Source organism: Pseudophryne corroboree, chromosome 4 (genome assembly GCF_028390025.1).
Source record: "Pseudophryne corroboree isolate aPseCor3 chromosome 4, aPseCor3.hap2, whole genome shotgun sequence".
In the NCBI taxonomy this organism is placed as follows: Eukaryota; Metazoa; Chordata; class Amphibia; order Anura; family Myobatrachidae; genus Pseudophryne; species Pseudophryne corroboree.
This window is the reverse complement of record NC_086447.1, coordinates 304,304,576-304,319,839: the sequence shown is the minus strand read 5'-3', so window position 1 is coordinate 304,319,839 and position 15,264 is coordinate 304,304,576. Positions and strand designations below refer to the sequence as shown.

Genomic DNA, 15,264 nt, shown 5'->3' with positions numbered 1-15,264 from the left:
ACACACAGGCACCAGCAGCGCCCCCCTCATAAACACAGACACCACCAGCACCCCTCACACACACATAGACACCAGCAGCACCCCTCTCACAGACACAGGCACCAGCCCCAATCCTCTCACACACACAGATACCAGCAGCACCCCTCTCACACACACACACACTGACACCAGAAGCACCCCCACACACACAGAAAGCACCAGCAGCACCCTCACCCACAGACACCAGCAGCACCCCTCACACACACAGACACCAGAAGCACCCCTCACACACACACATACACCAGAATCACCCCTCACACACACAGAAAGCAGCATACCAGCAGCACCCTCACCCACAGACACCAGCAGCACCCCTCACACACACAGACACCAGAAGCACCCCTCACACACACACATACACCAGAATCACCCCTCACACACACAGAAAGCAGAACACCAGCAGCACCCTCACCCACAGAAAGCAGCATACCAGCAGCACCCTCACCCACAGAAAGCAGCATACCAGCAGCACCCTCACCCACAGAAAGCAGCATACCAGCAGCACCCTCACCCACAGACACCAGCCAGCAGCACCGCTCACAGCAGAACCCCTGTGTGAGCAGCAGCAAAGTACTTACCAGGTCTTTTTGCAGCATCCGCTCTCTGCAATGTGAATGTCCCTCCTGCTTCATTCCTGGGTGCTCAGGAAGAAGAATCCCCGCTCTGTCTCATGCACGATCCACAGCAGCAGCAGCAGCATCCCACACACACACACTGCCTCTTTATTCTTCCTAAGGCGATGCTATGATATCCGCTCTATGCAACTACTCCCTTATAAAACACAATCCAGACGGCGAGCAGATGAAATCATATGCAATATGTATGTGTGTAGCCAGGCTTATGTCAGTGTCATAATCCTAGCGATCCTTTTCTTTCGACGGAATATTGACCTGAGATATCAACGCCGGCTCCTGGTTAGGAGATTTCACAGCAGTGCTCAGTGAAGCAGGGATTTTCTTCTTTATCTTCTGGATCCCGTTGGCTCCGCTTTCTAGCATGCAGAGAGCAGGAGAGGAGAGCCCTGTTTTCCTCTAATACAGGTTGGAAGGAACTTTAATGCGCTGCTTGCTCTAAAACTAATGCACACTCGCCCCCAGTGGTGATGAGTGGTACTACAGCTGCTGCTGCTGCTGCTGCTACTACAACTACAACTTCACTGCACAAAGCAGCACATGGATAGAGGCATTTTTTTTATTTTTAGTATCTGGGCAACTACAATAAATGGTCATCAATATAGAACACTATTGAAAAATTGATATTTGGTAAAAAGAGGTAACAGTAACGTCCATGTTTATAGTCATGCAGTATTACCAGCTAAAAATCAACTAAATTGCATAGCAGGGCCATCTCACCATACATTGAATTGGAAAATGTAAACTTAAATACCCAGTAGAAAAACATACAGTATACAGTATATTTTATTCCAAATATCCCTAGACATTCATTTAATTAGTAATCACTTTTAGTGGGCTCGTGGGCCATGCGTTTAGAAGCATATCCAATTGGCCGTGTGATTTTTGCAACAAAAATTAATGAGCCTATCGCGTCCGATATCCAATGGATATACTGTGGCGATGCACGCTCCCGATTCTCCCGATATACAATTGAAAAAAATGTAGCTCGATAATTTGTTCTGTAAAAACCCGAAAAAAAATTAAAAAAGAAAAATGGGGAAATTGCCCCAAAAACAAGGCAATACAATATTGGTTAATATTGGTTAATATTGGTAATATCGATTACTGTCCCAGTGTAAAATATTTAAAGCTCTTAATAGCTTTTGAATTGGTGATGTGAATATTTTTGTAACAGCAGTTAAAAAAGTTATAGAAATGTTCTTTTAGCAAAAAAATGCTTTGCTTTTTTTAGGGGTGCATGTAAGCTGTTTTTTTCTATTATAAGCCACTTTAACAAATTAGTTATAAAAAAAAAAACAAAAAACGTTTATTTCTCTTCTGCAATGTTAAAAACATCAGTCCCATCCATGCAACACCACCATACAGAGGTGTAGCATGGCGCCTGGAGCATGCCTACATTACAGCAACACCCCCCCCCCCCCTCTCCTCACCCGGATATTGCTACAATAAATGAGCTATAGCATACCTCCCAACTTTATGAGAGTGGAAATTGGGAATTTTGCATTCGCTCAAATAAAGTGTCACGGTCTTATGATGGGGCGTGGCTTCATGGGAAACACTGTATCCGCGAGTCATGCCTCCCAAGTCACACTGGTCTGCAAGTTGCTTCTTTGCCCCTTGACCCTCTCTCCTAAGAATAGACACTGCGCACATGCTTCTATTCACCGCCTGCTCTGCTAGCATAGTAGTGTGTGAAACCGGACCGCCCAACCAGGGCCGTCTTAACAGCAGTGTAGGCCCCTGGGCACAGCAATGCACTGGGCCCCCTACCCATCCTCCAGCGGTAGGGGTTGGCGGTGCTATCAGCAGCAGCTTTGATGTCCCGCGGGTGGTGGGGGGTATTCTATCTTCTGCTCAGCATGTAGGACCTGGAGCAGTAATTTCTGCTAATTACTCCTTTACTGCACAGATGGGGCTAAACCGTAGAAGGGATCATTGGGTTGAATGAAGAAGCCCTGGTACATGACTTCCAGGGTGGTAGGGGGTGTTTAATACGTAGGAGTGGGCTTAATGTTCATAATTTTCCGATGGGAGGGCAGCTTGCTTGACTGCAGATCTCTCAAGTTCCTGAAAATAGATTTCTTAGCTTTGAATGGGATAAAAATCTATAGAGTCCCACCTTTCAGGAGGTACTGGGGACTTAGGGATCAGAGTTCAGAAGTTAGAGCATGCATGTCCAAACTGCGGCCCTCCAGCTGTTGTGAAACTACATATCCCAGCATGCCCTGACACAGTTTTGCTGTCAGAGAATGCTAAAGCTGTGTCAGGGCCTGCTGGGATGTGTAGTTTCTCAACAGCTGGAGGGCCGCAGTTTGGACATGCCTGAGTTAGAGCAATTCACCAACAAAAATATAAAACTGCATATTAGGCGTGTGGAGCTGGAGCAGGGGCCAACTCCTTGAATGGTGATATCTCTGGTTCTGTGCATAGTAGAGACAAGCTGTCAGTGTCCACCAAAAGGGGAGAGTCCCAGTTTTTGAGTATACCCTCAAAAAAACTCTAAGAACCTGAGATATCTGGCTGGGAAGAGCAATTAAAAGGCTGAGATGGGGACCACTGCTTTCAAGTCAGATATCTCCGGTTCCCCAGTGCTGATTTTCAAAAATCTGGTACCCCTGGAAAGAGGGGACCCTCAGCTATCAGCCTATGGCCCTTTTACTCCTAGGGCCCTTGGGCAAGAGCCCATTGAGCCCATATGAAAAGACGGCCCTGCTCCCAACCTCTTCCGCCATAATCAGGACATTGGGAGGTACGGCTATCTAAGGTGTGTATATTAGTTATTATTCTACAGATAAACTAATCAAGCCTCACTTGCTAATTTCTCTCTGACAACTATCCACTATCTGCAGTATATAGCATAACAGCTGTAGCTATGAGACTAGCATTCCTGCTTCTTTGATTCCCAAGTGCGACCAAGGCATGTATTTTACCCTCAGCAGAAAAATGTACAGGCAGCTCTGCTCTGGGTCCCCACACATCCCTGTGTGATTGGTCAACTGCAGATCTGCTCAACAATAGCTACCAGTTGAAAGAGAGCATTACTGCTGGGCAGCAACCATGGCTCACTGCGAGCACAGAGGCTACAGTACAAGTCACTCTGTTGACCTTATTGGTGGCAGAGGGCCCTCTGAGATAGGGGTACCGTGGTATATGCCTGTGTCCACCTTTGATTTACTGTAGCTGTGTTTGGCCTTGCTTCACTAGGCTAGAGGGCAGGTCCTTCAGGTACTGGGACCCATGTGGATATATCTGACGCCTTACTGGACATTTACTCTCATTGAAAAGTCATGCCAGGATCACCACAGCACGAGTTGAGTGATTTTTCGGTGCCACACACTGACAGCAGTGTGGTCTATGGGGTCCGACCGAACATTCTTCTGATCAGGGCGGTGATCTCCACTGCCGCTACTGCCCGGAAGAACCTTCTTCAGTTGTATCCGCCTTACAGTACCTACACCCCTGCTTCATATACCTGTCCCACATCTTTTAAACACTTTGCAAAATTTCATACCAATAATGACATGTAATTATTGCCCAACTTAAGCTAAGCAAAACTTCTAATTGCCTAATTAATCATTAGGCGGGTGTACCAGCGGTAATGAACAAAGGGGGTTATTGATGCTCAGTTTTTATTTTCTGATTTCATTCATGTGCGCGTAAACAGCATTTGCATTGCATGTGCTTTTACTATGCAATCGCATCCCGGAAGGATGCAGTCGCAGTGATTGACAGGCAGTGGGCATTCGGGGGTGGTGACACGGCATTAGTGAGTAGTGGTGTAGGAAATACAGGCCTGTAATGTCCATTGTCGAGGCAGCTGAATGATGTCGCCTACTTTTCCTGCAACATGACACATGGCGCCGGACCTCCTGAACACGCAACCTGGCTGCATTTTCAGAGGATCTACCTCCATTTCATGATTCCTGCAATGCAATTGCAATGCAGGGCAGCACTAAATATGCTGGACGGCCTTGCCCTGTGCTGGGCAGCTCCTAGGATGCAATTTTATCAGTAACAGTTTTGTGTTTTTAGCAAAACTGCTACTGAGTGTTAATAACCCTCAAAGTCCCAATATTTTTATCTTAAAATTGCTATCTTCATTGACTTTGCACCTGCCCTGAACCTACAAAAAAGAGCTGTATTAAATCCTTCAGAAATGACCGTTGCTAAAATTCTTGCAGCCAGCTGATAGCAAAAACACTGCAGCTGGCCGCAATTTCTCACATGCAGAAAATAAATTAATGTGCAGATCACACAAGTTGGTTTGGTTCAACTTGCCTTTATTATGCAGCAAAACAGAAATAAACATCAAAATAAATTACCTTGCCAGCTGGCACTAACTTAACACAGGATAAGCCTAACTCACAAAACAAAACAAAAATAATAATAATACAAGCCTAAGTTTACCATGCACAGCTCACTGGTTTTCCACAACAAGTTTTTCTCTTACAGAGACTCCATAGTCTATCCTCTTTCCCCAGGCAGTGTGAGAGGCACTGTGAGAGAAAAACGTGCTGTGGAAAACCAGTGTGGCTGACAGCCTTTTTTAACACACCCATACAGCTTAAAGCCCTTCTGTGAGGCTAAAAGCCCAAAGACCAGAACCGGGCCTAAATAGATGGAGAACCCACCCTCTCTTCTCACATCCAACCCCAGGACCCTAATCCAGGTCTTATCAAAAGCCAAAAGCTCTCAGCAGAACCAACACAATATTCCTGGTGTTTTAAAACACATAAGTAAGAAACCTGGGGCAAATATACCTACCTTTCGCCACTATTCCAGTGATCTGGTCACAGTATATTGACAATGTACTGTTATAGAGAGATTACAATAACAACAGCATTAGGCATATAATACTGTTATTTTATAGATTGTGACTTCTCTTTCTCTATTTGCAATTTTTGCGAATGCTAGAAATACTTTTTTATATGAGAAACTGTATACAGATTTTTTAAATGTATATAACTAGAGATGTATGTGGACCCCCATGGTCCAGGACTCGGCTTGGATTGGATCTCCTCAGGAATGCATGACCCGATTTTGTTTCAGTTCAGAGCCACAAAATTCTGGCGGGTTATGGATTTCTGGAGAACCGAACCGCACATCTCTATATATAACGCCTCAAATAGCATGTTAAAAATCGCAACAGTTTTCAAACTCTAGATATGCAAATATACAATATTCTTAGGAGACAATCAATATGCCAATTTATATGCTTTTTCAGGTTGAATGAAAATATTACCGCTATGACAGCAATGACTGCTGTCCCTGTGAGTTACAACCCCATTTGTGATGGACTCCTCTGGGGAAGTGACTGCGGGAGAGGGATCATAAGATCCCTCCCCTGTGAGAATACAGAAAAAAGGCATAAAGCGGTTTACACCATAGCAGGATGACATAAACCAGTGGTACATAGGTGTCAGACCACATTCCCCATTGATAATAATGGGGACTACGATCTGCATCAATAGTTAGCTTTGTGTAAGAGATTTCTGTGAAATCTCCTGCATTAGGCTATTAGTACTAGAGATGGTTCGGATTTACTCTGTTCTTAATGCATATAGTGGTGATACAGGAAATGATACAGAAACTGTAGATCCTCTATAATTTTATGAAAAGTCACCTTGATAAATAATAAGATGGGGTACACATTGGGCAACATACAGTAGCTAACAATATATGTATCGTTCCTGAGTTAATAGAAAAGATATATTGTCCATATCGTCTCTAATGTGTACCCTCAATCACACGTTTACATGCGTCATCAGTGGGGTCATCCCATCTGATGTGCAGCACATCAAATGGACTGACCCAGCTGACGACAGCATTCAGTTAAATGCGGTATGAAAGGATATATGGCTCGTGCAGTGTGTACGGCTGCCCAATATAGTCTTCCATCAGGCGTCGCGTTGGCTGGAATACACATAGTTCTGATGTGTACCTAGCCTTAGTTTGTAAATTAAGCACAGCATAGAAAAATATGTGACCGGAACATTAGATCAGGCTCCTAGATTCCACCCACTTCCCCAGAGAAGTGGGCAGTCCAGGATCTTGATGACAGTAATACGCAATGAATCGCATCAAAGTGGCCAGGCCCACTGTTGCTTAAATGTACAAATCACGTTATATCAGACAATTTTAATACTAATAATATTAATAATTGTATTTATTTAGCGCTCTTTCTATTTTGTCTGGGGATACCATATTAATGTATTTAAAATAGTGGACAATATGTGACATACAGTACACAGTAAAGAATCATTGATGATCAAGACACATAATTTTATTAATTTGTCTGGAATCCATTGCTATAAATATGCAAACAAGGTTTAGAGTTGCTTTATAAGACACAACTGGCCTGGACAATTATTGCTGAATATGCCACGGTACTCCTCTAAGATAAAAAGAAGCTGCAAGACTAAAGAGTTTAGCGAGTGCAATACCCTTACTTTCTATTTTTAGAAGTCTGATGACTGATTTCACTGATGAAAGAATAGGCTGCTGGTATGTGTGGGGCCTGCATTGTTGGAGCAATGCTTTTATTTTATTCTTTCTTTCATTAACTACCAGTTCTCAACTAGTCAAGGTCTAGTGAGTAAATAGTAAAGTCTGTCCCGTGTCTTATATCTTTTGACTGGGGAAGTTTGAACTATTGAAGCCAGCTGTAATTCAATTGTGCAGACTTATTATGGTGCACTCAATAAATTGATCTAATCTAGAAAGTATCACAATTAATTTCAATTTATTGGCGTGTAATGGTGTGTATTTTTTAAATGCTAACGTCAGTTCATTAAGATATGGTATTACATTTAAACATACCAACACCTGTGTGTGCAGGAATATTTGTGTGAAATATACTTTCAGTATACAAGACATGGTGGGAGAAATTCATTTCTAGGCAATCCTATTGGAAAACTACTGGGGCGGTTGGAATGCCGGCATCTGTTAGCCACCAACATCGGGAGTTTCCCCTCTCACACCATAGAGTTATGTAATAACACTAGAAATGTTGTGCTACTGTAATTCTCCAAGATGTGCGCAGCCAAAAAATCACGACAGCATATTGCAGAGAACTGTATTCCAAAGGGTTAAGAAATCTATTTATTTCTAGATTATTTACGTAGAACCGTTGTAATCCTCAAAGGTTTTACCTTAAAATCAAAGGTATCTGTTAAGAAATGTTACAATAAACTATAAATACTGTAAGCTACTTTTTATACTACTATTACATTACTTGAATTCACAGAGAGAACACTGTATTTGAGTTCTAATTCTAAATTTTAATTTGCATGAAAAAGGCTGCAAAATCTATAAAATGTACAAAGTACACAGATTATTTAAAAAAATTATTTATAGTTTGAGAATTTATTTCAAATATGAAAGATTAGAACCGGTTGGACAAACTGTTCCAAAAGCATTTTGAAAGAACTTTGAGAATCTCTACTTACTGTATGATATGACACCTCTGCAGGGTTGGCTATGTTATATCAATAGTCACGATTTCCATAGTGACTTTGGGCCTGATTCATGTTTGTACGTAAAGCAAAAAAGCAAGTAATTGGGCAAAACCATGTTGTATTGCAGGTGTAACATGTGCAGAGAGACTTTGGGTGGGTTGTGTTTAAACTCAAATCTAACTTGCAGTGTGAAAATAAAGCTGTCTAACATATGTGGGCTACATGCAAAAGCAGCCAGTATTTACCTTGCACAGAAACAATATAAATTGCCCAAATCTAAATTTTCTGCAGGTTGCATCTGCTCCTCCTGCAGTGCAGCATGGTTTTGCACAGTTGCTTCCTTTTTTGCTTTACTTCAGGCCCTATGTCAACGTGACAATACTGGCACTAGTATGTTGACATGGGTGTAATGAAACTTATAGCATTTTGGCGGTGCAGGTCTTGTAAGTTTAAACATGCTGGTAAGCGACTGTTAGCATTGCATACCAAGCAAAACACCACCAGGGCTGATTTAGCATTTGACAGAAGTAGGAGTAACCTATCCATGTCTTGTGTTAGTCTCACTGAAGGTTTGTCAGGTATGTAAGATGTGTTGGATGTTATATTATTGTGTATTTCATTCTTAGTGGTACTAGATTTGTAGGTACCAGCAGTCAGGGGTGTATCTAGGGGTCCGAGCGCCCCTGGCAAAGTAGGGAGCTGGCGCCCTCCCTACACACATTTGGAATAAGGTGTGAGTATTGGAAAATGGGCATGGTCTTGTGGGGAAGGACGTGGACACAATAGTACTTACAATTCAAATTATGCCACACAGTAGTGTCCCTCATTCACATTACACTGCACAGTAGTGTCTCGTATTCACGTTACACCATCCCTCCCCACTAACCCACCTTTCCCACAGCCAGACCTTAACCCGCCCCTCCCAAAAGCCTCTTCAGTGGTGCCTAACCCTAACCCACCCTTCCTAATCTCCATCCCTGCAGCCTATCCCTAGCCCTCCTGCCCTCGCAGCCTAACCTTAACCCTCCCACGTAGCTTGCCAGTGGAGACTTTGGCACCAACTCGATCCCGATTTTGGCATTCTGCATCGCTATCTATGTTGGGATGCCAGCATCAGCATTCTGAGCAGTTTCGGGATGCTGGCGTCAGCTTTCCGACCGCCGGGATGGCAAACACCGGCATCTTGACTGCATCCTGAATGAAATGCTAATGAGATGCTGTGAGATGAGCCTCAAATTGACCCAGCCATTAACCAAACACCATTAGTTGGGTGGAAGGAGTGCTTCCTGTTAGAAAAAACATCAGGGTACCATCACTTCCAAGATAAAATGATCAATTATACAATTAACTGATATACATTTCCTTGAACATGGCCTTGAAATAGATAAGATATGTATTTTCTTTATTACACTCAACAAGTTAAAGTTTTCATTTACTTTCTACTTACTTACATCTAACATACATGAAAATCGTGTAGTTTTCCAGGTACTACAGTCCCTTCTCCCAAACACTACCACTTTTTTATTATCTTAACAATATCTAACAATTGCTGTGTACCTGGTGAGAGTCTGTTACTGTAGTAGTAACAGATTCTCACCAGGTACAGTCTGACAGTACTGCTTTTCTATCCTTTGGCCGCGGGTGGCACAGCCAGGCGGCGCCCCCTCCTTGCCTGGCGCCCCTGGCGAGTGCCATCCTGGCCAATAGGAAGATACACCCCTGCCAGCAGTGTGTGACAGAGGTAGGTCTACACGATTGATAACCTTTGGTTTATTAACCAGGTAGAACAGTTTGCAGGATTACACATTAATGGTGGTATGCACAACAGGAACACAATGCAGAAACTTAATAGATGCACCAGATTCACCACTCAGAAGAAACTACCAAATTAGCATTATAAATACATTTAGCCAGACCAGAGTGTTAAATATTTCAAAAGAAAAATTATCTAAGGCAGTGGTTCTCAAACTGTGTGTCGCGGCACCCTGGGGTGCCTCTGAACACTTGCAGGGGTGCCTCAGAATGGTTGTCCAGGACCAATTCAAACTATTTATTGTCAATGTAATAGGCAAAACAAGTGCTGGTGGCAGGCAATCATAAAATATGTGGACAAACAGAAGCAAATCTCGCCACATTATTGAACCTAAGGATGACATATAAACATAATTTATTTCATTTTATAAATTTTTTGAAATTTCTCAATAAGAAACTTTTGGCATACTCTAGGGTGCCGTGATTCAAAAAAGTTTGGGAACCACTGATCTAAGGGTTTGGACAAAATCCTTAGGCCAGTGCTATGCGCACCCTCGACAATACAATGTATAGAAACTACAGTACTATGCTCACTGAAGGGGTATTCCTCCCACTACTCAGCTGGCTGCGGTCCCTGCTGAGCCCCTTAAACAAGTCTGGGGCAAAGTTCTTAGTAACTGCTTCACCCCTATTCCCCCTCTGTGTGCCCATGGCCAGCATTCACAGCCCTATGCTGGAGCTCAGTCACACAGATGCTGATGCCATATGTCTGTAAAGGGACATTTCCAAAAAGATTAATGTGTCTTGCAATCGGATATCCATCCACAAGGTCAAATATTGTTCTGCTTTTCCAAATCTGCAGTTCATAATTAGCCCGCATAGAACATAATATTTTTGCCATATATTTACTGTATGTCACTGTGACAAATGTATTATAATGACTTATGTACATCCCTCTCAGGCTATTCCATGGAAAGGATTACTGTAGCTTTCACCAACACCATAATGCTACAGAAGAAATAGGACATCAGATGTAATTACCTTTTGAGATTGCCCTTACTTTCAAAACACACTCTAGCCTGTGAGATTGCAAAATATTCAAGCAGTCTTTGAAATCTTCTAGACTTTAGAAAAGAAAACAGGATAATCACTAAACCATGTAACACTGGAAAGAGCCACTGTAATTCCTGAACATAGCCTGAATAAAATCTTGTGCAGAGAAAGATGTAACTGTCAGTGGAAGAAATCATTATATTACATCTCCAAAGGGTCAACTACAAGGCACAACTTTCTTTAATGTTCCAATTAATATTACATTTTCGGATTTCCATCCCTAGCCAGGTAGCCTGGATGAAAATGAAAGGACCTCACTTAGGGGCTATTGCTTTATTCTGTGACTAATCCCGCTACCATGCCCCTCCCTAGTGTATAGTACAGCCATGTGTCTGGCTGTGCATTCACCTTCAGCGACACACCCATAATACTCCCATAGGACACAGCATCTCGGTCTGTCTATTTAGCCACACTATTGTCACCGCCCAGAAATGCACAATACATTTATAATGTATTTCAGGCACGGTGCATGCGAGTCAGTACTGCGACACATGCATGGTGTGACTTAGACACATGCACAGTAGAAAAACATTGCCCCACTGCATCCACAAAGACACTAAATTGGTTGCAGCAGTCCTGCGGTGTTTTAAAGAGATTTTACAATGCAGTACTAGCATTGTCCCCAACTAAAGAATGATTCGTACTCAGGTGGGGAAGGGGAACCCTGAACATGTGGTGTTAATTTTAAAAAGTGAATGTTATGTGAATAATAAGAAGAAGAAACGGCTGCGCAAAAGTGGAAGAACAACCACCAATGGCTAATGGGGAATAATTAATGATAAGAGCTGACGTAGAAAAGGAAAAGATGTATTATGTTAATAACATTAATTAAGACATTCGGAGTCTACATATAAAATGCAATAAAAACCACATGAAAATAAAATGAAATATGTCAACACCTAGATCATAAGATGTATGAGCTGTAAATTCTCAATCTGCTTATTGAGAATGGGAACCACAGAGTCCAGAATTGATGTGATTGGAATGTCCACAGTTCCAGATAAACAGCCGATCAGTGTGTGGCTGATGGTATATGTCTTGAGAGATTTTCACAGGCAGGTGGGCAAATGAATAATTAAATTATGGTTACCTTCTCCTAGGGCTGGTCCGTACCGAGCGTCCTCGCGAGGAGATGACTGTGCGGTAACCAGGCAACCAGCGGTAAAGAATGTACCCCGCCTCTCTGCACACCTGGATCATTCTACCTATTAGGTAGCAAGCCGCACACTGAGCCACAGAAATCCTGGTTCTACACCAGCTACTCCTTTCATTATATTGGAGAGACCACCATATATCAGGCAGTGAATTGCCCGTAAGCCATCCGGTCTTTCAGCCCCACGCATCGGCCCTGTGCACGGCTGCTGACATGTGACATCTTCTCTTAGAACGCGGCTGAAACTACATTCTTTACCGCTGGTTGCCTGGTTACCGCACAGTCATCTCCTCGCCGCGCAGACGGACACTGGGCATTGCAGGACCGCAATACAGAGGACGCTCGGTACGGACCAGCCCTAGGAGAAGGAAATCATAACTTAATCATTCATTTGTCCACCTGCCTGTGAAAATCTCTCAAGACATATACCATCAGCCACACACTGATCAGCTGTTTATCTGGAACTGTGGACATTCCAATCACATCAATTCTGGACTCTGTGGTTCCCATTCTCAATAAGCAGATTGAGAATTTACAGCTCATACATTTTATGATCTAGGTGTTGACATATTTCATTTTATTTTCATGTGGTTTTTATTGCATTTTATATGTAGACTCCGAATGTCTTAATTAATGTTATTAACATAATAAATCTTCTCTTTTTCTACGTCAGCTCTTATCATTAATTATTCCCCATTAGCCATTGGTGGTTGTTCTTCCACTTTTGCGCAGCCGTTTCTTCTTATTATTATCCATTTATTATAAACACACACACAGTGTTTCACGGCAGCGCAGGTGACAGAACAATTGTACAAATATATAAATTATATTCATGATCTGAGGCGCTATTCAGCAGTTTTGTACCTTTTTTTCAATGTTATGTGAATGTATGTTTTACTTTGCAATTTATATGGGCACTTGGGTACCAAAACTACTGCTTCATAAGAGGTCTGCGCCAAAAGGGATGCTCACATGATCGAAAGGTCCCAGAAGCCACGCTGGAGCAGATGCAGGGACCAGGAGTCTATTTACTAACCTTTGGATGGAGATAAAGTGGATGGAGATAAAGTGCCAATCAGCTCCTGTCATTTTTCAAACACAGCTTGTAATATGACAGTTAGGAGCTGACTGACTGGTACTTTAAATCCATCCACTCTATCTCCATCAAAGGCTTAGTATATAGACCCGCTGGTAAGTGATCACTGGAACACCAGGGACTTCATGTCAACAGATTATAATGTTAAAATGTCATCCAGGCAGACATGTTAAAATGCTGTCCTGCAACATTTAAACAATGGCCACATTGTCACGTGGACCTGAGTCATGTTGAACTAACATACCATACCCATAACAGTGACCCAGCAAAGTGCACACAATACCAGTTTCCCTGGAGAAGAAAAGAATAACCAGGACAAAATTGAAATTCATAGAAAGAAACCATTTCTAGCACAGCAAAAAGAGGACATGCCTGGATAAAGAGAATGTTCTGCTTACAAGTAAAAGGGAAAATAATAATGCGTAAGTTACTGTAGTTTATAGTAAAGAAGCAACAAATCCCTGAAATATGTTGTGCATGTTGGCATGAAAAATAGTCATTTTCAGGCTTTATTTAATCTGCCGTTTTTAGCAATAGGCTACAGACTCTTCTCCTTCAGCAATTATAATTACTATAGCAAACTGAATTTACCAAACAAAAGTAACAGGTATCCGTTTCCATGGAAATGTCGTCTTGTTTAAATAAACATCTTCTCTACAGGTGGCATCTGACATGGAACAGTGAAATGCTCCTGGCGATCTACAACATCAATTACTATTTCTTTGTTTACCAGAATACCAATGCTGTTACAAATAACATATACACTTCTATTTAGGACATTTGGTGAACATATGGATGTGATGGGAGCCAGTATAATAAAGCTATTCATTAATGGCAGGCTTAGTCATCAATGCATCCCGAGCATTAAATAATTATTCCCACTTTAAGGTACAGCTTGAAAAACATTTGACTTGCAGATCAGTTGCATTTCAGACTAGAGAACAGAGTTGGCAACTTGGCATAACTCCCAACAGTTCTAATTTCAGCATGACAGTCCTGATTTCAGGGCCCTGTCTTGCTGTCATGATTAAAAGGACATTGTTCGGATTACCTGACCGCTGGGGAGGTGTCGCTATTTCCTTCCTTTGTACATAAAAGAGCAACAATTAATAGGGGTGCAGTGTGCAACCACGTCTGGTGCTGGGGTAGTTATGTGTGATAGCCCCCCCTATCTATCTGCAATCTATCTATCTCCCACTGGAGGTAGGTAAAGGGCAGCTTGGCACCAGTAGCATGGACACTCCCCCTTGATGTTTAATTAGCCCCTCCGTGATGTGTCCACGCCCCCTGACCCGATTTGAAGTATGAGTTGGTACGGCAACAATCTATTCATTTTGCTATGTGGAGCAGTTGGACAGGAATATTTCAGGCCACATTCTGACAATTAATTTTGCAACCAAGTACAGAATGTGTCATATGTTTTATAGAACAGTTTTGACAATACTGCCCAGCATGCTCAACAATTACTGAACAATTTTAGGCTACCTATCCAACAAAGCCTATTTATTAATCATTATAGATATGCTAAAGGAATAATAGAGTATATAAAACGTTACTATAGAATAGTGTAATAAACGATTAATAACTATGATTAGATGTGTGTTGAAGCAAATCAAATAATTTCTGGATTCAAACTACAATTTAAGTTAATAGAACTTCCTAAACTAACAATGTACTTTTATATTGTGAATGATTGGCATACACACTGGAGATGTATTTACAGAATGAAAACAAACCTTTGAGGTAATGCAGCCTTCATCTGCATGAAAATGAAGTCAGAGCACGCAAGCAGTTTGTTTGTGGTTGGTGTTCTAGGGAATAGAACTGAGCACTACTTCTGTACTGTGCATGACAAAAGTAATTTCACCTTTGTGCTTTTCATACTCTTTATACCAAGAAGAAAAAAGTCATATGATGGAATTTATCAAACTTTTATTCCCAGTATAAGTCAGCATGCAATGTCCAACAGGGAATAAAACCCATTTGTCTGTGGCACATTCAACAAAAGAATCTTTGTGT

General features: G+C 42.0%; 1 protein-coding gene across 8 annotated transcripts in view; it reads right to left on the bottom strand.

Moving 5' to 3' along the window:
- NLGN1 (neuroligin 1) overlaps positions 1 to 15,264 on the bottom strand; it is a 934,735-nt gene that overhangs the window by 599,594 nt on the left and 319,877 nt on the right. For 6 of the 8 annotated variants that reach the window (XM_063916274.1, XM_063916277.1, XM_063916278.1 and 3 more), the window contains exon 1: positions 618 to 1,073. The exons of 1 other annotated variant lie outside the window; for it this stretch is intronic. The gene's annotated coding sequence lies outside the window, so the exon portion shown is untranslated. Of the gene's footprint in view, positions 1 to 617; positions 1,074 to 15,264 lie in introns of those variants that run through there. One more of the 8 variants, XM_063916276.1, reaches the window with a different exon arrangement.